This window comes from Alexandromys fortis, unplaced genomic scaffold (assembly GCF_014885135.2).
Source record: "Alexandromys fortis isolate MF-2015 unplaced genomic scaffold, M_Fortis_MF-2015_v1.1 scaffold_59, whole genome shotgun sequence".
NCBI classification, from domain to species: domain Eukaryota; kingdom Metazoa; phylum Chordata; class Mammalia; order Rodentia; family Cricetidae; genus Alexandromys; species Alexandromys fortis.
This window is the reverse complement of record NW_026067943.1, coordinates 3,693,810-3,714,069: the sequence shown is the minus strand read 5'-3', so window position 1 is coordinate 3,714,069 and position 20,260 is coordinate 3,693,810. Positions and strand designations below refer to the sequence as shown.

General features: G+C 50.2%; 1 protein-coding gene across 4 annotated transcripts in view; it reads left to right on the top strand.

The window, feature by feature from the left end:
- Positions 1–20,260, top strand: part of Atp2b2 (ATPase plasma membrane Ca2+ transporting 2) — a 312,886-nt gene that overhangs the window by 104,227 nt on the left and 188,399 nt on the right. Inside the window, exon 1 of one of the 4 annotated variants that reach the window (XM_050148427.1) lies at positions 17,119–17,253. The exons of the other annotated variants lie outside the window; for them this stretch is intronic. The gene's annotated coding sequence lies outside the window, so the exon portion shown is untranslated. Of the gene's footprint in view, positions 1–17,118; positions 17,254–20,260 lie in introns of those variants that run through there. 4 annotated transcript variants of the gene reach the window in all.

Genomic DNA, 20,260 nt, shown 5'->3' with positions numbered 1-20,260 from the left:
CTGATCCCTGGTGATCCACTTTCCCCTCCCCACCTCTTTGCCATTTAACCATAAGCTTTGCATTATTCAAAGCACATAGATTCAGATGCAGAGAGATCAGGAGAGGTCGTCATAAGGAAAACCTTACCCAATGTGTTCTAAGGTAGGGTGAGAGGTGGCCAGGTAGAGATCCCTAGGAAGACCTAAAGAAACACCCATGGTCACTGCCAGGGCCACCCAAGGCAGAGCTGCACCCCATCCAGCAGAAGTCTAGCAACCAATAGTGGCAAGATCTTGCAAAGCTAGGTGGCATGCAGGCTTAGCAGAAGCCTGTGCCCTTGTCTGAGAGACATGGGGACCAAAACGGATGAAAACAGAAACTAGGAGAAAATAGAGCCCGTGCAAGATGCAAAGCGCTAAGTTCTAAATGCCAGGGTAATTAGCTAATATCTCTGAGCGCTGCTCCATCCAGGAAACAGCAGAGCAGTAAGAGGCCCCTTGTGCGTACATGAAGAGCTCTTGGAAAGTAACATTTGAAAGTCACAGAAAGGACCCTCGGTAGAGTTAAGAATTGGAGCTGACAAATGAGGCTCTTGGGGGCTATTTGAGGAGGAATCGCTCTGAGCACAGAAGGTCAGGCCGAGGCCATGTTTGCTGGACTGGCAGTGTGCAGAGGAAAGTAACGGATTTGTTTAGGTGACGTGTGCTCTAGAACAGCCTAGAGGAACAGTCTGCCTAGGACTGGAACCCATCCCAGCCATGACACAATAACGTGAAACCCATGGAGTAGGAGGTATTGGCCTTGGAGTGTGGAGCTAGGCACCTGGGCCTGCCAGATCAGGGTGTGGGTAGAGGCAGGAGCATACGTTCCTACAAGCTCTGGGGTGTTTGACACAGAAAACCCTGAGAGACCCTAGCCAAGGGGGAATGGAGCCAGCTGTCAGGAGCAGGGGGATAGATATGGAGCAGAGGTGATTTTGAAACCCATGGGATGGTATTCTTCAAGCCAAGCTGGGCCACGCAGGTGCAAGGAAATCATTACTAATTTCAAAATTACTCTTCGATATTCAGCAGCGAAATCACGAATTCAGGAAGCAATTAACATAGATGTTCAATCAATTATTCATGGCCTCACTGATGTTACAGCAGCAATCAAATTGGCCTTTTAATATGTATTTTTTTTCTTTTAATTAACCCTACCCCAAGCTAAAGATTCCATGCAGCAACTTACTTTTTTAAAAGGAGAAGGACGTAGGATGTAAGCTGGGAGTTGATTCGTCATTGTCGTTCGTCAGAGACACCCACAAGCAGAATCTGCCACGCATGCATGTGTGTCTGTCTGTCAATCTGTGTGTGCACAAATGTGTGCGCGCATGTGTCTGTGTGTGTGTTTGTGTGATCAAGACATGTGGTTGATGTCTTGATCACATGGCTTGAGATGTGCTCAGAGTTCCTAAAACCATCTTCCTATGCCTTTGGGGGCTAGTCTCCACCATCCGTGATTGGATGACATGGGATGTGTCTGTCTGTGGTAGAATAGAAAGGAGCCAGGGTCCACGTTCACCTTTCCAAAATCAATTACCAGATTACAGAGTTACCTTGGGTTGCCTCTGAGCCTCAGTTTCCCACAGTAAGGGGACTGTAACTAAACACTGCCCAGAGACCTCTAACTCAGACATCATTCTCTTACCACAGTGGTCCTGGCCTTCTGCCCGCCAGTGTGAATAAGCCCCCCTTCCTCTGAGAAGTGAGCAGAGCAGGCAGTGCATATGGGGTGCTCACAAACAGTCGCTCCTTGTAGGAGAGCATATGGGGTACTCCGCACTCGGCTAGCCACCCGGTCACTGCTAACGCTCACCAAGCTCTTTGTGCTAAGTGGTTTTTTTAAATTATGTTTAAAGATACACAGTTTAGAATTTCACACTTAGGCCATTGCTAAGTATGGAAGCCAGTGTCTGAGTTTGAGGTTCAAGGGAGACACTGAGACAGATTGTCCTTTGAGATAAGAGGTTTTATTAAGAGTTACTCGGTGTAGTACAGCCCCCCAAGTGCTAGGATGGCAGGTGTGAGCCACCACCCCAGCCTCTTGAACAGTTCTCTGCTGACAAGTCTGTGCACAGTTGGGGTTCACTGGGCCAGGCTGGCCGTCTTCACCCCCCAGTCCTCTGCTTAGGGTCAGCAGGTTCAGTCTGGAGCTGGTCTCATGGTGAGGCCAAGGGCAGAAGGGCAGACGGACCCTGCCCCTCCTGCCCAGCCGAGGTCTACATTCTAGCTCGAACTCTCATCCCTTTAGGAAAAGCAAGGAGCGGCCGCTTTGAAGGGAGCATCTGCAGTCACCCAGCAGGTGGACTCCGGGAAAGCAGGATGCATGTGTCAATGTCACAGCCTCCTAGAACTACATGTGAGGGGGGCAGTAATTCCAGCCTCGAAAGCGGCTTGAAAACATTAGCTTAGGTGCTGCAAGAAATCACCAGACGCCACCATGTACTAAGGATTCCGGCCACTCTGACTTCCTTTGTGGGGACCTGTCTGGGGTGCATCCTTAAGAAAGACCAAAATTTCCCAGAGCTCCTTCCTACTGCAATGGTGTTCACCTTGGTAGAACTCTCCAGGGCTTTGCTTGGCATTCATTCAGTGCTGCTGAGATCCTGGGCCTCTCTGGGTGCCTTCCCTGATGGACTTGGGCTTTTCCCGGGCTTCTGCCATACACCATATCCCTGCCTCGCTCCCACCACCTCTTAAACATATGCACACAGGGTAGAAGACTCTATTCCATGGCATCTGACACTGTAGAGTCAGCAAGCCACAGTGCCCTGGGACTCCACACACTGTCCTCTCGCAGGCCCTAGTATCCCTGCTGAAGGGCCCATCCCTGGCATCACCAGGCAAGGGCAGTCTCCAACTTCTGCCCACCTGGGGGAGCTGGAGACCCAAGTAGTGGCACTGGCCTATAGACAGCGCATCCTTATTGAAAATAGATGATGTGTTTCAAGGAAATTTCTAGAATACCTGCCCCTCCCCAACAAGGATATGGCGTGGCTTCTCTCTTTTCGTTTCAGACCTTGGGGATGGGGGGAGCACATGAAGATGAAGATGACCTACTCCTGGGTACAGAATGGAGAGTTAAGCCAAGCCCTCTGTACAGGCTTTAGTTACGGTGGAATTTATCTTGGTGATGGGTTGGGGAGCTGGGCTCTGTCACAAGGTTTGTCTCTCTGCAGGGTGGAGAACAAGGCTGCTCAAGCCTGGCTCACAGTGGCACAGGAGAGGCTAAGGCTATGTTTAAGCCGTGGCCGAATCCAAAAGCTCCTGACTCCAGGCCAGGGTCTTGGGCTGGGCTCTGGCAGGGACCTGCTCATTCCAGCTCATTGATCAACACTCCAGGGGAGTTTCTATACCACTCTTTCTTCTCAGAGGTGAGCCACGTGCTCAGGTCATTTCACCAAAGAAAGTGAGTAGTCTCTGTTCTAGACACACCCTTAATCGAGGGAAATCAATAAAGGTATTCTAATGACTTCATTGTTTGGGGAGCAACCAATCAATCCTATGAAGGCCCAGCTCAGTCGGCTGTGGCTATGATTTTTAAAACCAGAACTAATTGGTCAGACATTCTTTGTGCCCATGGGAATGGGGCGTCCTCTCACTAACAGAACTTGAGAGTGCCAGGTTATCCCCCATTATCACCTCAGCCTTCAGATCAGTGAACGCTGGGCAGCTCTGACTCTACAGCGAGTTGTGACAAGAGTTGAGAGTCCAGACAGCTAGATCCTCAACCCCAATGTGAGGTCCTCATCCCCTCTAGGTCCCAATCTGCACTGTGCACCTCTGTCTCCTGGGGATTTACTTATAGATGCACTCTTTGCCCCTGAGTTCAAGCATGGCCCAAAACCCTGTGTGTGATGGTTTGAATGAGAATGCCCCTGCTGTAGTCTCGGGCATTGGAACATGTGGTTTCTAGTTGGTGGTGCTGTTTGGGTGGATTTAGGAGACGTGGCCATACTGGAGGACACACATCACTGGAGTTGGCTTTTGAGGTTGCCGAGCACTGGAGTTGGCTTTTGAGGTTCCCGAGCACTGGAGTTGGCTTTTGAGGTTCCCGAGCTTTCTCCATCCCCAGTGCTTGATGCTTGCAGTTCGTGATGAGAGACCTCAACTTCCTGCCCCTACCACCAGGCCTCCACTCCACCAGTGTGGACTCTTAACACTCTAGAACCATAGCCCAAATAAACTGTTCTGTAAATCTTCTTGGTCATGGGACGGGAACAGAAAAGCAACTAATAGGATGTGTTTGTGATCAGCACCCCGTTGGTTTTCACTCCAAAACTCAGAGGGGCCTGACTGTCCCCGTTTCATAGAGAAGGAAACGGGAGCAAGGGAAACAGTGGAGGATGCTGACTGCTGGCTCCCAGAGACGTCAGCACTCTAATCCTGGGAGCCGGGGAGCCAGGTGCCAGGTGATTTCACAGTATGACGAAGGTTGCGGAAGCTGATGTGGGAAAGGAAGCTGACCAAAGTTCCCGCAGCTTCAGTGTTGAGAAGCTTCGCCAACTGTGGCCAGGAGCAGGGGCCATAGCAAGAGGGTCAGGGAGTGTGGCATCGCTAGCTCTGCAGACAGGAAGGAGGGCATGTGAGCCAGGATGGCAGACAGTGCGGAAAAGGTCAGCAAGTAATTTCTGCCAGGGCTCCAAGAAGCTGTGATCTCTCTGACGGTCCAACTTCGACCCAGTGAGGATGGCACTGCCCTTCCAGAGCTGTCAGATGCGGATTGAAGCCTCTGAACCTGGGGTACACAGTTGACCCGCCAGTAGTCACAGCTGGAGTGGCTCACCAGGGAAAGTGGAGCCAGATGTAGGTCCACCCATCCTTATTCCCCTGCCTATCCCTGATGAGTGAACATTCTCTGGATGGAAGCTAAACTCTGACTGTAAACTGGAATCTTAGAATTACAGAAAAGACCACCAGGCCATGGAGGGACTCTGAACATGTATCGGGAGTCAAGCTAGGGGCCGTTAAGTCACAATCAAGGCCTCAGGTTCCTGGGGAAAACCTGTTATTCAGACTCACTGTATGAAACCTACCAGTTCCTTTTCCAGAAGGGAAAGTCAGGTTCAGGCTGACTTTCAATTTCAATTTCAATGTCTCCAATGGGAAGGTTGACTCTAAGTTACCAGAGGGACAGAAAAGGTTCTGACTCCCCACATCCAGGGGATGTGACAAGTGTCCTGGGTACAATGTGGAGAGCCACATTTGAGCATTTATCCTCTACCCACAGACACCATTAAAGTGGCTCAAGTGAGGCTTCCGGCTTAGCACCCCATTAATTCCCTTCTTCCCGCTCTTAGAAACTCTGGTGAATCCTCTGGCTGCCCAGATGTCCAGGGCAGTGTTTGGGCAGTGGCTTCCACAGGTGCAGGCAGGTGGGACTGTCACTCCGTTCTGTGGCTCTGTATTGATAAGTCTTCCAGCCCGGCTGCTCTCGCAGATCACTGTGCTTCTTGAGACTGCGCCCCTCCACCAGCACCCCACGGTATTGGACTCAGACCCTTTCCGGCTCCAGCACTCCAAAAGGTTTCAGTTACTAAGGCTCTGTGTTCCTCCTTGACCTCCCCTTTCTGCACCCTGTCTTAAGCTTTGTCCTACGAACAGCTTCTGCATGCTCAGGTTTACATTCCAGTGTGTGTGTGTGTGTGTGTGTGTGTGTGTGTGCTTCATGAAAATAATCTGCAACTTACTACTAAATCTATAAAAATCTGTTGGGTGCTGCCCATGAGCACTAGCACCATACTGGGAGGAGGGAGACAGCTTCACAAAACATCCTTTTCTACCAGATCTTCATGACAGACCTGGTGAGTCCTTGGAAGGTGAGGTTTCCAGTTTGTCATCTTCACAGCCAGAACAATGTAGGTGTTTGCTGCACAGTGACCCTTGCTTTCCTGTCTGTTTTAGCATGCTACCTAGAGTGGGATGCACCTTAGGGTCACATGGCTCTGATGGACCCGGCACTTTCCAGGGTCCCCTCTGCTGTGGTTTCTCCATGAAGCACTTGTCCCTCCCAGCCTGTGTGGCTACCTTGCATTCACTAGCAGTTGACATTTGAGAAGACACGCTTAAGAAAGCTGTGCAGATTTTCTGAGGTCACACAGCTGATGAGCAGGACCTTCAGGTTCCAGAGACAGAGAGGAGAGGAGGCAATTTCCTGCACCTTCTCCAGCCTCTAAGCCTTTCTCTTGTGATCATGAACCAAAGCTGAAGTTAGCAATGCTGAACCGCTCTGACTCAGGAGAAGCCATTCTTCCTGTTTGGCAGGGCTTTGATTGCTATGGCTATAATGAGGTTCTTGACCTGTCCGGTTCTATGGGGACAGACTAGCTGGTACCAGGAGGATCAACTGTGGGGAGAGAGCTGATCTGAATATGGATGAAGCACCCAGATTATCCCCATAGCTAAGGGTCTGAAGACTGCCTGGCATGTCTCAGAGAGGCCCCGCAGTGTCCATGTGGAACACCACCTGTGATGTGGTCATCAGTAATAACCCCATTTGTATGAAACTATGCCCAGCGTCTGTGACATCTTAACCCACCAACAGATGTATCCTAAGGTTTCCAGGAATGCAACTGTCGGGGAGGTCAGTGGAGAACTATGTTTGGTGCTGTTGAGAGTTTCACTAACTGGTACCATTTTCAGGACTATCGCCAACAGCACTACCCATGCTACCTGAGATGCCAACACAGCGATCTTACCCATGTTGAAAGCTGCACCACTCCAGGAGGCATGATACACAAACATATACATTCAGTCCTCACCAAAATGTCAAGCATTAAGCCATACATACACACACACACACACACACACACACACACACACACAGACTGACAGTCCTGGGAGGAGCCACCAAAGGAAAATCTCTCCTTTGGCCATGCTAACAATGGGGATGCTCCCACATGCTGTGTGCATGCACGCACATGTGTGTGTGCATGTGTGTGTATGCATGTGTGTGTGTGCGTGCCATTCTTTCATTTCTCCCAACTGCTGTTCATGCCCCTTCGCCTTTCCTGCCTCTGCCAACATCTCACCACACCTCACCACATCTCCCATGTCCAGGAAGCACAAAGAGACCAGCCGATACCCACCATTGGCAGGCCAGTCTGATCTCTGCATGGGGTTACCTGCTGGGGCAATGATGGGTGGAACTGGGCCCCACAGGTGGTTGTCAAAGCAAGAACCAATTTACTTCCAAACCTAGCTATGCTTCTTAAGAGCTGTATGTCCTTGAACAAGTTGCTTAGCCTCTATGAGGTCCACTTTCCTCTTTTGCAAAAGGAGGATGCCCTCGGAGAGTTGTTTGCAGGAGTTCAATGTCATTATCTAAGCCGGATGTTTGACACAGTGGCCTGGTTTACTTCGTGTCCCTTTAAGGAAGCTGGGCTATGTGATACTGAGAGCACAAGAGCAGAGTCCCCAGTTCCTCCCTGTCTGAGTCTAACTCTGTAGCTGATGGAAGGATGGACAGAGCCTGGGCTCTCAGTCTGGGGGACCAGGTTTTTAGACTGTTCAAGGCTGACCCCACGCTGCCAGTGCCTGGTCGTGTCACCCGTGGAAGCCTGGCAGCAAAGGCTCTTTACATTCAATGTGACACCAGAAGAAATGGAGCATGAAATCTGAAGGTGCTGGGAGACAGAAGACGACAGCGTGAGGAATCTGCATCACAGCATGGCTGCTTTAAATTTGGTTATGAGTTCCCCCGCTGCCAAAGCAAAGAAGGAAACCAAAGTGATCGAGCCCAGGCACACTTGCAATGAAGCTTCCACATCATTTTTCTATAGAATGTATAAATGGATACTATGTAACCTAATTCCTGCTGGTGGAAGTTCAGGCTGGTGACAACTTAGCAGTTGCTCTAACATTGTAATTTAGCCCTCAACTGAGTTCAAGGCCAAACTCTGCTGCTTGAAGCCATGAGGCCTTGAGTAGACCAGATCACCTCTCTGAAGCTCAGTTTCTCCATCTATAAAGTGCCCCTCCCTGCTACTTCCCATGTCTCTCTATATGTTTCAGGTCTTCCTGTAGAAAGCTTTCTCATTGAGACCGCCAACCTGCAAATAAAAACACAGAGACTTCTTCTTAATTATGAAAGCTTGGCCTTAGCTTAGGCTTTTTTTCTAACTAGTTCTTATAACTTAATTAACCAATGAATTTAATCTATGTTCTGCAACATGGCTTGATTTCCTCTCCTCAATATGGCATGTCAGACTTGCTCCGAGTCTGCTAGTGTCTCCACCTTCCTTCTTCCCAGAGTCCTCTGTGTCCCTAGAAGTCCTGCCTAACCTCCTTCCCCTAGCTATTGTTCATTCAGTTATTTATTAAACCAATCATAATGACCCTTCTTCACACAGTAAAGAAATACTCTGCAACATCTTCCAAAACCTCTATGGCAATTCTGGTCAGCTAGTAGCTAGCTCCACCCTCTGATTCAAGGTCAACCTTGTTGTCAGTCTCTGGAAGGCACAGTAGGTCAGGGAAGGTCTTCCTGCAGCAGTGACTGGGTAATCAGAGGGACTCCCTAGGAAGAAAGCAGGACACAGGTGCTGCAGACAGAAGGAGCTGTACTTGGGAAGTTCCTGGGGTAGGAAAGAATTGTGTGCCTGGTGAGCTCAGAGGTGGCGCTGGGAGGAGGGTGGTGGAGACTGCAGGAGACACATGCATTTGGAATGGCGTCCACAATGTTGAAGAGGCACTGCGGAACAAAGTTTCAATGAGGCATCAGGGGACAGGTGGAAGGCGCCACCTCCTTCAAGCCGGAGATGGTAGCAATGATGGAAGAGACAGGATTGATGTCAAGTGACTCACCCACAGGACCTGCCGATGAGCAATGGGCAGCGGTGTGTGGTGACGGCCTGGGTGTGGGGTGATGACCTGCAGCATGGGACCATGGACCATGACAGACCCTGGAAGACTACAGCATGGGGTGAAGGGGGCACCCAGCAGGCAACAGGCTGTAGGAACCACATTAATGGAGATACTGACTAGGTGAGGTCAGGAATCCAACCAGGACCAAGGGATAAAAGAGTGGAAACCCTTAGAATGTTCTTTGACTTTCCAGTTACATCAGAACCTGAGCTGACCCAGGTGGCATGCATGCCTCTCCTTAACCACCTGCCCAGCTCTGTCCTTCCTACCCCAGAGGCCAGTCCTGTGCATCTCTTCCCAGCCATCCTGAAAATCTGGGGACATATATTGCCTTTGCAGAGCCCTGGCTCCTGAGGGCTCCATCATGATTGGCAGTGACGCCTCATTATTGGAGGTGTCCACTACCCTGTGGCTCTCCGGTTCTCACTGGCTTCTCTGCAGCTCAGCGGCTGCCTTTGAGCCGCTCCCATCTCATTATCCCAGGAGTCCCTACTTCTTTTTTTTGTGAAAATTTAATTGCCTGCTGTATTTGAAAGGGTCTCAACCAGCTGCTCAGGTTTAGGGAGTTGGAGTCAAACGCACCCTGATCAAAGACTGCGTGAGGCCAGCGTGGTTCTCCTTAACTCTGGAGCCACTTGACTCCTCCCAAAATGGAAACCAAATTGCTCAGTGCAGAGACTTGAAAGGCATCTTGTTGAGCAGCTCACAAGTGTGAGCTGCCTGCTGCATGCCTAAACGGAGCTCTCTGGGAAGAGAACACTCAGGGTGCAGGCCTCGATCCCCGTGGAGATGCAGGTGCCCAGCTCCCGCTCCTGCATTGGACTTCAGACCCCTTAAACATTCCTTTATTCTTCTCATTTAAAAGCCCATGGTCAGAGTCTCCAGCCCAAACTGGTTTCAAATTCTCTATGACCTTCTATCTCTGATCCTCCTGCCTCTGACCCCAAAGTGCTAAGATCACAAGCATGTACCATCACAACTGTTTTTGTTGCGGTGCTGGGGATTGAACCTAAGGCTTCATGGATGCTAGGCAAGCACTCTACCAGTGAGCCTCATCTCCAGCCCCCAGTTCCTTTACCATCAAGTCAAGATGAATCGTAAAGCACCTGCAGGCTCTGCACATTTTCTCCAAGCACTCCGACCCCCTCACAGGCTTGATGCAAGCCCAGTGAGTACCACAGGCTGATCTCTCTGGGCTGTCGCCGTCTGTGCAGAGGGATGCTAGAGTCTTCCCCGGTCTCCTGCCACTCATAGTGTCAGCCGTTTCTGCTGTACCTAAGAACACATCGCACCCACCCTACTTAGCTTCATTCACCCTGGGATGCGCACCACAAAACTAAGGATGCCAGGGGAGCAGGCAGCGCTTCTCATCTGGAACATGTTGGGAAACAAATCTGTGTTTGAAGGGCAGAGATCAACAGGTGTGACGCTGTGGGCCCTGGGCTTATAAATAGCAGAAGAGGTGACAGGAGCAGCTGGCCTCACTCCTGCCATGTGCAGGGCCACCTTCGGCTACTCTCCTCAGTTGGCCGCATCCTGCGCTATTCTCTCCCCCTCCCCTCCCTTCTGGCTTCCTTTCCTCTTCTTCTAACCTCTCCCCATAATAACCATCGTTTTCTCCCCTCCCAAGTTCCATGCCCATTTCTATTGTCGGCCCAAGAAATCTCTGAGTTTCTCAAGCCAGGCTTTCTTTCTGTTCAGATAATTCAGTCTGCCTTACACACAAAAGAGAATTGATTGGCCTGAGTAACTGGACCGTGTTGGGGTGGACTTCAGGCATGGCTGGATCCAGGAGTGGCACAATGACTTCAGCACCTACTCTCTCCCTCCCCCTCCCCCTGTGCTGGCAGCCAAAGTGGCCTCCTACACCCTCGGGGCTCCCCTTCCCTAGCGCAGCCACACCAGAAGAAAGAGAAAGACAAGAACTCCGCTCGCTCCCTGTGGTTCCAGCCAGGCTTCAGGTCGATGTGACTCACGGGCCACGTGTCCATCCACAAGAGGACCATGGCTGGGCACTGTAAAGCTCGTTATAGCCACAGCAAGGGGTTCAGTTTCATCCTAGGAGCCCCAGTTGGGATGAGCCCATCTGAGCTGTGCAGTCAGAGTGCTCTGCTGTGGAGGGGGAGCCAGAGGCTGCCTGGGGACTCATAGGTACCCACAAGAGCCCACAGGGCCCCATCTCTTTGACACCTTATTGGGATCCTATCCCAACCTTCCTAATACTATCTCATTTTTATCAGTATCTCTCAAATCACTGTAACCACGAGGTGGCTCACCTCCAGCATTCCAACCAGCTGGTCTCTCCTCCACACCCTCTGCTTCCCCCCAAAATGGCCCACTCACCATGTGGGAACAGTAGGATAGCAGAGTCACTCTGCTCTGGGTTCCAGTCCTGACATCCCTCTTCACACGATGAACAATCCAACAGCAGTCTAGACATGTGTCCTTCCCAGGAGTGCTGGCACCCTCCCTTTCCTGAGTGCAGCTGGTCCTACTGTGTCCCACAGCACTATACCACAAGATACCTAAGCACAGGAAACCAGAGCTCTGAAGCCCCACTGCAGCCTGGGGGTTCCCTGTGTGTGCCACCCTCTGTGTATTAGCCTCCTTGCCTTTCCTGGGAACCCAACTCCAAGTTCCCTGGCAACTCAGAGCTCCTGGTAGACCTTCCAGCGGGTCCTTTTCCCAAGACCTCGGGAGTCCACCCTTCCCAAGTCGCCAGGTCGGCAGCATCTCTGCCTACCTGCTACACAGGCGGCATCTATGTACCTTTATAACTGTGCCTTCCAGAGCCCATAGTGGCAACCTTAAGCCTAAGTCACACACTTACTCTGCACCTCAGACCATAGATCTAGGCTAAGGGGCTGCCAGAAATAACCAGGGTTGGAATGAACCAGTCATCTCTGAGGACCAGCCATGATTCTTGCTGGGACAGCAGGAGTCAAGTTGAGCGTATGAGCAGCTCCATAGCCTAGACCCCTGGTAGTGGAAGCAAGGCCTACAATGGTTCCTAGTCCTTCACTCACATCTTGCTTCCTTCAGTTGTGTGAACACAGGCAAAGTATTTCACCTCTTTGGGCCTCAGTTTTGTTCCTCTGCAATGGGGGAGGGGCAGGGAGGGACAAGTGCACTCTCCCCAGAAGGCTCACTGTAAATACACAAAGCCTCTTCTAGGGGGGAGGGTCAGTGGATGAGAAATTCTCGTTAGTAAAATAAGAAAGAATAAGTCTGTAGAGATAACAGTACATATTTTATGAAGTGATATAAATAGGACAACATTTCAGCTCCTTATAGTTTTCTGAGTAGCTACTATGTGTTCCTTGCTGTCTCTGGATCAGGCCGAGACACAGTGCAGCCTGAAAGGTCCACCCTCACTGCTTCCTCCCCAGAAACCTTCCTTGGGGTTAATCTGGTGATTAACCCCAGTCTGCCCTGAAAAGCCATGCTTGGAAACACTGCCCCATCCCTTCCTCTAACACAGAGGCCATGTTGATTGTTCCCATACAGCTCCGTCACCCCATGTCTCTCTTAGTTTCTTGTCTTGTGGCTGCAGTAAAATACCTGGAGAAAGTAACTCAGGGAAGGTTTACTATGACTCAGAGTTCCAGGATACAGTCCCCCATGGCGGGAAGGCATGATGGCAGGTGCATGGGCTGGCTGGTCACATCGCATCTGTAGTCAGGAAGTGAGTGGGGAAATAAATGTTGGTGCTCAGCTCACTTTCTCCTCAGCCCATGGCTTGGTGTACCCCACACTCAGGGCGGGTCTTCCATCCTGAGCTAAATCTCTCTGGAAATACCCTTATAGGCTTGCCCAGAGGTGTGTCTCCTAGGTCATTCTAGATTAGCAGTTTTCAGCCTGTGGGTTTCAGCCCTTTTAGAGGTGCATATCTTATTTCCTGCATATGAAATATTTATATTATGTTTATTATTAATAACAATATACTAATATATTGATAATATAATATTAATATGTTATAGGTATATGATACCTTAGACAAATATTTACATTATATTATTACATTATGAATCATGACAGTCGCAGAATACAGTTTTACAGAACTTTACAGAATTACAGTTAGGAAGTAGCACCATTTATGGTTGAGGGTCACCACAACATGAGGAATTGTATTAAAGAGCCACAACATTAGGAAGGTTGAGAGCCGCTGCCAGGGTGAAAATCAATATTAACCCCACATCAGCTCCATATTCTGCACAGCCAGCTTTGGACAGCCTAGAGAAGACAGACTCAGGTCTGGGCCCTCAGAGGGGCCGAGGAGCCACCTTTGCAGGAGTGACACACAGCAGGTGGGGTCCTGCAGCCCCTCAGCAGGAATTCGCCATGCACATTCCACTGTGCCAAGGCTTTTCTAAGCACCAAGCCGTTGGAAGCAGAAGCAGCTGTGGCAGAAGACAGGACCTGGCCTGGCTAAGAGAAAGGGGAAGACAGGGTCAAGCTAATCACCACTCCACAAGGAGAGCAGGTCCATGGCTCAGGGCTGCTTGGTGGTGAAGCAGAGAAGACCCCCTGCCTGCCGTGCAATGGGTCTCCACCTACCACAGCCTGTGAGAGAAGCCAGGTCAGGGCCAGGCCAGATGAGGCTGGGTTAGGAAAGATGGACAGAGAAGTGACCTCCAAGGTCCTCTTCCTTTGCAGGCAGGCAGTCTTAGCAGCCTGATGCGGCGATGGCCACCTCCCCCAGCCCCACAAGTCTTTCCCAGTCTGTGCCACTTGCTTTACAGCCTCGAGACAATCACTCTGCTTCCCAAACTCCTGGTCCTTTAGTTCTAGGAGCTGAGAGATGGTGGTTTACATGTTTCTAACCATAGTGCATCCATTTCCTGTAGTGGTTGAAGGAAATGACCACAAGCCGCATGGCTCCGCCTCAATGGGTCCAGGTCAGAAGTTACTGCAAGCCACCATTAGGACAGGGCTGCTTCTTGTGGAAACTAGAGAGAAGCCATTGCCAGCTCCTCAGAACATGCTCACCTACATCTGCTAGTCAAACACCTGGGGGGAAGCAGAGTTTGACTCTCAGTCTTAGATGGTCCAGCTTGAGTGAGTTGCCTTCGGCTCTGGGGCTGGAGGGGGGATTCAGTGTATCCTATTAGGAGCATATGGCTGAGAAAAACAGCTCCACTCCCAGCCAGAGGCAAAGAAAAGATAAGACCAGGATCCCATGGCCCCTTTCAAGGGTGCACCCCCATTGACCTAAGGCCTCCCATATAGCCTCATCTCTTAAATTCTCGCCACTACCCAATAGTGCCTCCTCCCCAGGGACCAAGCCTCTAACACATGGGCTTGGGCCACTCAAAACCTAACCTGAGCATCCCTTTCTCTGTTTCCACTGTATAGACTCCATGACCTCATCCATCTCCCTGTCATTGGAAATCAGCTCTGATTGAGTGTTGTGGGATCTGCCTGTGGGCACCGTCGGGCAGCTTCACTTCTGCCTGCTACGCCCAGAAGTCAAAACCATCTTGAGGCCTTGGGCAAGCTGGTCCCGGTGGACCTCAGCATCCCTCACTGTGAAATGAGGTCATCACAGCCGTCAGTCACCTCTTCTGGCCACTTTGAAAGTGATGAGCTGACAAGAGGCTTACCAAAGGCCAGGTGCTGGACTTGGGATGAATTTTTTATTCCCAGGGCACTTCTGTCACCAGTGGCCATGGTGCTCACCCTCTTGCTGGCACTCAAATCTTCATGTACTTGGCTCTGAGAAACTATGCCCCACTCCCACAGTACCCCAGAAACGAACATAGTTCTGTCAACCAGCTGCTCTGCTAAGTTATAATCTCTTGCTTCTTTTCACAGAACCCCAGGGGCCCCTGGGATTTGGGAACTGGGGAATGTCACTCAAGGCTGCTTATTGAGCACCAAACAATGGCCCTTCATGAGGTCAGCTGGCAGCCTAGCAACCGCTCAAGCCCTTAGTAACCGGCCCAGAAGTGTTGATATTTACCCAACGGAAAGTTTCCCCTTATCTTGATAAATGCCCAACTCCTCTCCAGGGCATTTTCAAGAAGCCACACCCACTTAGATTGCAGTTCTTTTCCCTGAGCCAGCCTAGGCAGAGAAAGGAGCCCAAGGCTTGCCCAGCTCTGAACAGCTCTCGGGGCCTCAGTTTCACGCATTCAGTGAATATCAGGCAGAAGGAGCACTAAGTAGTGTAACTATGTGACCCCCATTTATCAAGACCCTTAAAAGTGTCCTTGCCATTCTCAAGGCTCCCCAGTGAGAGAATCACCCATCCACGAAGGCACCGCCAGCCTTTGGTCCCATTACCCTTCCCTCCATCCCCTTCCTTGGTCCTAAATTAATCTAAAATGACCCAAATATTTTGGGAGACCTTCTCTAGGTCAAACCTGGAGCTAGACACTGAGGAAACTGAGGCAGGCCAGGCCTAATCCTTGCTTTCTGAAGCTTTGGGTTCTGGAAAGAAAGTGCCTAAGCACTCTGCAGACGTCTAGGACGGAATCCAGAACCTCCCCTGCTCGTCCCCACCAGGCTATTTTAGTCTGTAATAATACTCCTCAGTATGCTGGTGGCATTTTGCAGTCTCTAAAACACTTCCCTTGTGTTACCTCATTTAACCCTGACGTCATCTGAGGGTGAGATTTTAATATGTCCCCATTGCACAGACGGGAGCTGAAGGTCAGCAGGACCTAGAGAGCTGTGGTTCTGGGAGCCAGTTCGGCCTCCACTTCCTTTTTCCTCTCCTGTGAGCTTGCATACTGTGCTGCTGCCGGTTTCACAGGCCCATCTGCAAAGGAGACAGGCTGCACAGAGGACCTCCTTTAAACAGTTGCCCACCACTAGCACCTCAACCTCAAGCAGTGCGTGACCCCGGCAACCTCCTGAGTATCCACATCCAGACATGACCTCTGGGCTGAGACCCTAGCTCTACTGCGTAGCCTTGGCAACCCCAACCTCAGCCTCTCCATGTGTGAAGTGGGCTAAGTCTGGACAGTTCTAAGGATGGAGTGAAGCCAAACAGAGAAGCAATGCTCTGGGCGCTTCTGGATTGGGCTGGGGTTATGACTTGAGACTGGGTTGGGGGCGTGGCTTAGCTGGTACAGTATTTGCCTAGCTTTACTAAAAGCCCGGGGCTTTATTCCCAGCACCACATTAATTAGTACAGTATGTTCCAAGCCTGTCTATCATCTCAGGATTATTTGGGTGTCAGAAGCAGGAGGATCAGAGGTTCAAGGCCATCCTTGATTGTATATGGTTTGAGGCTACACTGGCATACCCAGAACCCTGTCTCGTAGTCTACACACAGACAGCAGACCTGGATGGCCAGGAGGCTCAGTAAGAAGTTGATGTTGGGATCTGACTGTAGGAAGGAAAAGACAGGAGGCCCCTCAGTTGGAGCAGAATCTGCTTTAGTAAAAAATCCAATAAGACCCCTATTCTGGTCAGTTCTTATTGTTGTTATTGTTGCTGTTGTTGCTTTTCCAACTTGACACAAGTGAGAGTTATCTGGGCAGATGGAGTCTGAATCGGGAAAGTGATTCTATTATATTGGCCTGTAGGCACATCTGTGCAACATCTTCTTGATTAATGATTGGTGTGAGAAGGACCAGTTCGTCCTGGGTGGTACCACACCTGGGCAGGTGGTCCTGGGTGGTATTAGAAAGGAGCTGAGCAAGCCAAAGGGAACAGACCTGTGAGCAGCATTCCTCTATGGTCTCGGCTTCAATTCCTGCCCCGAGACCCTGCCCTGACTTCCCATCATGATGCTGTACATTACACAATGCTACGAGCCCTCTCCTCCCCAAGCTGCTTTTGGTGGTGGTGTTTATCACGGCATAGAAAGCAAACTAGGAGAGTCACCTTCCCCCAGCTTGGCATCTAGCCACAACCCCTTTGAGGGGCTCAACTGGTGAAGCTGTTTTCCTAAGCCCGGATCACCATACAGCAGGGAGCAGAGTCCCCCTCACCCATTCTTATGGGGCAAAGCTGTCAGATTCCCTGGTGCCACCTAAGTGGTTTCCCACCCACGCCCCTGCCATGAGCTGAGTCACCCGGCACTGGCACCGAGGCAGACTGTGGGAAGGGTGTTCCTTCCTCTGCTGCAGAGCTGCTGCTGCAGGCAAGCTCCCAGAAAGCCAGAACCCAGGCCATGACAGGTGCCGGGAGGGGCCTTACGCAACTTCTGACATTGTTCAAAATCACTTCTGCAGAAAAGCTGGGACCCAGGCTGCAATGGGCACAGCTACATTTTCTTATGTAACTTTTACCATTGTTAAAAAGCAATGCATGCTAACAACCGTCGTTTGCCCAGGGCCTCAGGCATGTGGCCTGGCCAGACCTCCGCTTCTGCTCCCAGCAGCTCGGGCAGAGGCTAGAACCGGATTTGAACAGGTGAGGAAAATAAGGCATGTTTGGGGTGGCATGACCCTGCTACCCCAGGGGCAGTTCTGCACTTCTGCTCTCCACTGGTCAGCTCAGGCACTTGGGGGAATTGAAACAAAAAATCAGAATAAGTAAGTTTATTACATTTGATTCTTTTCTTGAATAAAATAGCGACCAGTAGCTCTTAGCTAATGGCTGGTGGCAGGTCTGAATTCTCATGTCTGAATCAGAAAAGACTAAAGAGATGGCTCAGAGTGGGTAAAGGCGTATGCCTCCAAGCCTATGACCTGAGTTTGATCCCCAGGACCTACACAGTGGGAGGGAGAACTGACGCCTACAAGTTGTCCTCTGGCCTCCATGTGTGCACCATGGCGCATGCACACTAATAATAAGAGAATTGTTAAAGAAAGAGAAGTTTATTTCTAAGTTTATTAGTGTTGAGCCGGAAAGTGTGTTTATTGCAAGATCTTATATTTGATTGGTTGATTCAGTGTCTGTGTGCATTCATGAGGGCGGGGTGTTCACATACCACTTTGTGCATTCAGAGGACAACTCGCGGCGGTGGGTTCATCTCCTTCCACCCTGTGCATCCAAGGGATGGAGCTTGGGTCTTCTGGCTTGGAAGCACATGCCTTTAGCTGCTGAACTACCTCACCACCCTGGGAAAATGTCTTTACATGAAACTGAATTGCTCTCCAGGGAAATGAAGCCCTGGGACTCAAGATCAAGGAGAAAGACACGGCAGTTTTTAGGAAGGTTGATGCTGAGCTTTCTCTGTTGTCGGGATTCCATTTGTTGACTGAGGTTTTCTGTCCTGCCTGGTTCCCACAGTCGTTAAGTCCCAAAGAAATCACACACAGGTCTACATTAACTATAAACTGATGGGCTCATTAGCTCAGGCTTCTTATTAACTCTTATAACTTTTATTAGCCCATTATTCTTGTATATGCTAGCCACATGCCTCGGTACCTTTTTCAGTGAGGCAGTCACATCTTGCTTCTTCTGTGGCGGGCTCACAACTGCAGAGGAATGGGCTTCCTTCTTCCCAGAATTCTGTTTTCATTGACCCGCCTCTACTTCCTGTCTGGTTGTCCCACCTATACTTCCTGTCTGGCTATTGGCCAATCAGTGTTTATTTAAAACATAATTGACAGAATACAGACAATTCTCCCACATCATTTCTCTACGGCATATGCCGTGTGTGCCAAAAAGCTCACAGGTGTGCACCAATGACCAGTCACACTGGAACCAAGCCACCTGCCTTGCCAAGTGTTCTGTCTTTCCCCAGTCACTCGCTGCCCCTCACCAAGTATTGTCACTCAATCCATGGCTCAAGAATCAGGGTCCAGAGTGACTGTGTGCAGGGAATGGCAAAGCTCCGCGGTCCTTTGGGTGAGAGTGTGAAGTTGGCATGATTAGCAAAGGAGGATAGAGAGAGGCAGCCTGTGAAGTCCTGTCATGCCTGGGCAGGCTGTACCCATCAGCCAAGTGACAGTGGGCCTGCCATGTCCTACCAACAAGTCAGCCTCCCTAAAGCATCTTCTTAGCCCCAGGCCTTGCAGCATCTGTGTCTGTCTCCTAAAGAGCTGTGAATGAGATGGCAGAGTGACCTCACCAGTGTGGCTTCCTGCTGTAGAGACCTCTTCTTCAACTGTAGATCTGGGGGTGACAGTGCCACTTTCTGTGACCAGAGGAGCATATGATGATAGCAGCTAGGTAGCCGAGGAGCCTGAGAGGGACATGCCACATCTGAATGTGGGTCTTGTGAAGTTGCCTTTCTCAGAGCCGTGCTCTTGCTGCATTCCATGGGAATGGAAGAGCATGTTCCAGAAGGGGCGGGTGCTCGGCCTCGAAAGATTAAGAGACTTGCATGCCTTGGAACACACCGGATCTTTCTTAACAGAGTGCTGTATGCAGAAAAATGTACTTTCTGAAAGGGGAAATGGTCTATAAATTTAGGGTCCTGCTTGTTTCTGTGATAAACAGAAAAAAAATAGAAGAAAAAACAGTTAATTTTGCCTCGGGGAACACTGAAAACATTTATTCCACAGTAAAGTGAAATATTTTATGTTCTAACATAGTTTTGATTGCCCAGCAAAATGTGCACCCACATATCTGCTGTGTGGCTCAGTGCAGGCTTCAGATAGAAGCGTGTCTCATGGCTTCAATTGTAGCAGACATATTTTCCCTCTTATTAGTCTCTGTTCTCTGGTCTCTCTGTCCAGTCTTCTGAGCCTCTGTTTCCTGTGACTGGCCAATCATAAGACTCCCTCCGGCTGACTTCCCAAGACTTCTCTTAGGGTGTGATTGTCATCAAGGTCTAGGGACTTTTAATTCTGTGACACCAAAGCAGGATATTAGAAACACTTTTAAGCCAGGCAGTGGTGGTGCACACCTTTAATCCCAGCACTCAGGAGGCAGAGACAAGCAGATCTCTGTGAGTTCAAGGGCAGCCTGGTCTACAAGAGCTAGTTCCAGGACAGGCTACAAAGTTGCAGAGAAACCTATCTCAAAAATCTGAAAGAGAGAGTCAGGTAGAAGAAGAAAAGAAAAAACAGCACACATAAAATGTGCAGCCTGACCATTTTCTTACTGGACTATAGGTTTGTTTGACTCAGCTTTGGAAAAGCCAGGCTGTGCCTTGAGCTGGTGACGTCCCCTGTTGTTGGAACCACAAAGCTCCCTCTCTCGGTTTCAGATCACTGAGCAGGATCAGCTGCTGCTGTGGGCCTTCCCTCTGAGCTGGACTTGGTTCTCCATACTGATCCGTCACTCCCAGGCTCCAAGAGCAGAATCTATGTCACCCATATATCCTAGGGGTGCAGCATAGGGCCCAGCAAGAAGGGAGTAGAGAGGCAAGAGATGAGGGGGAAAGAGAGGGAGGAAAATGGAACACAAATTTTAATTGCTCTGCACCCCACAGTCATTTACCTCCGGCCTAAGCAATATGACGTGCTAAACATGACAGCTTTGCCCCCGCTTGTCAAGCTCTCAGGCCCAGCCCTGTATTTGCCAT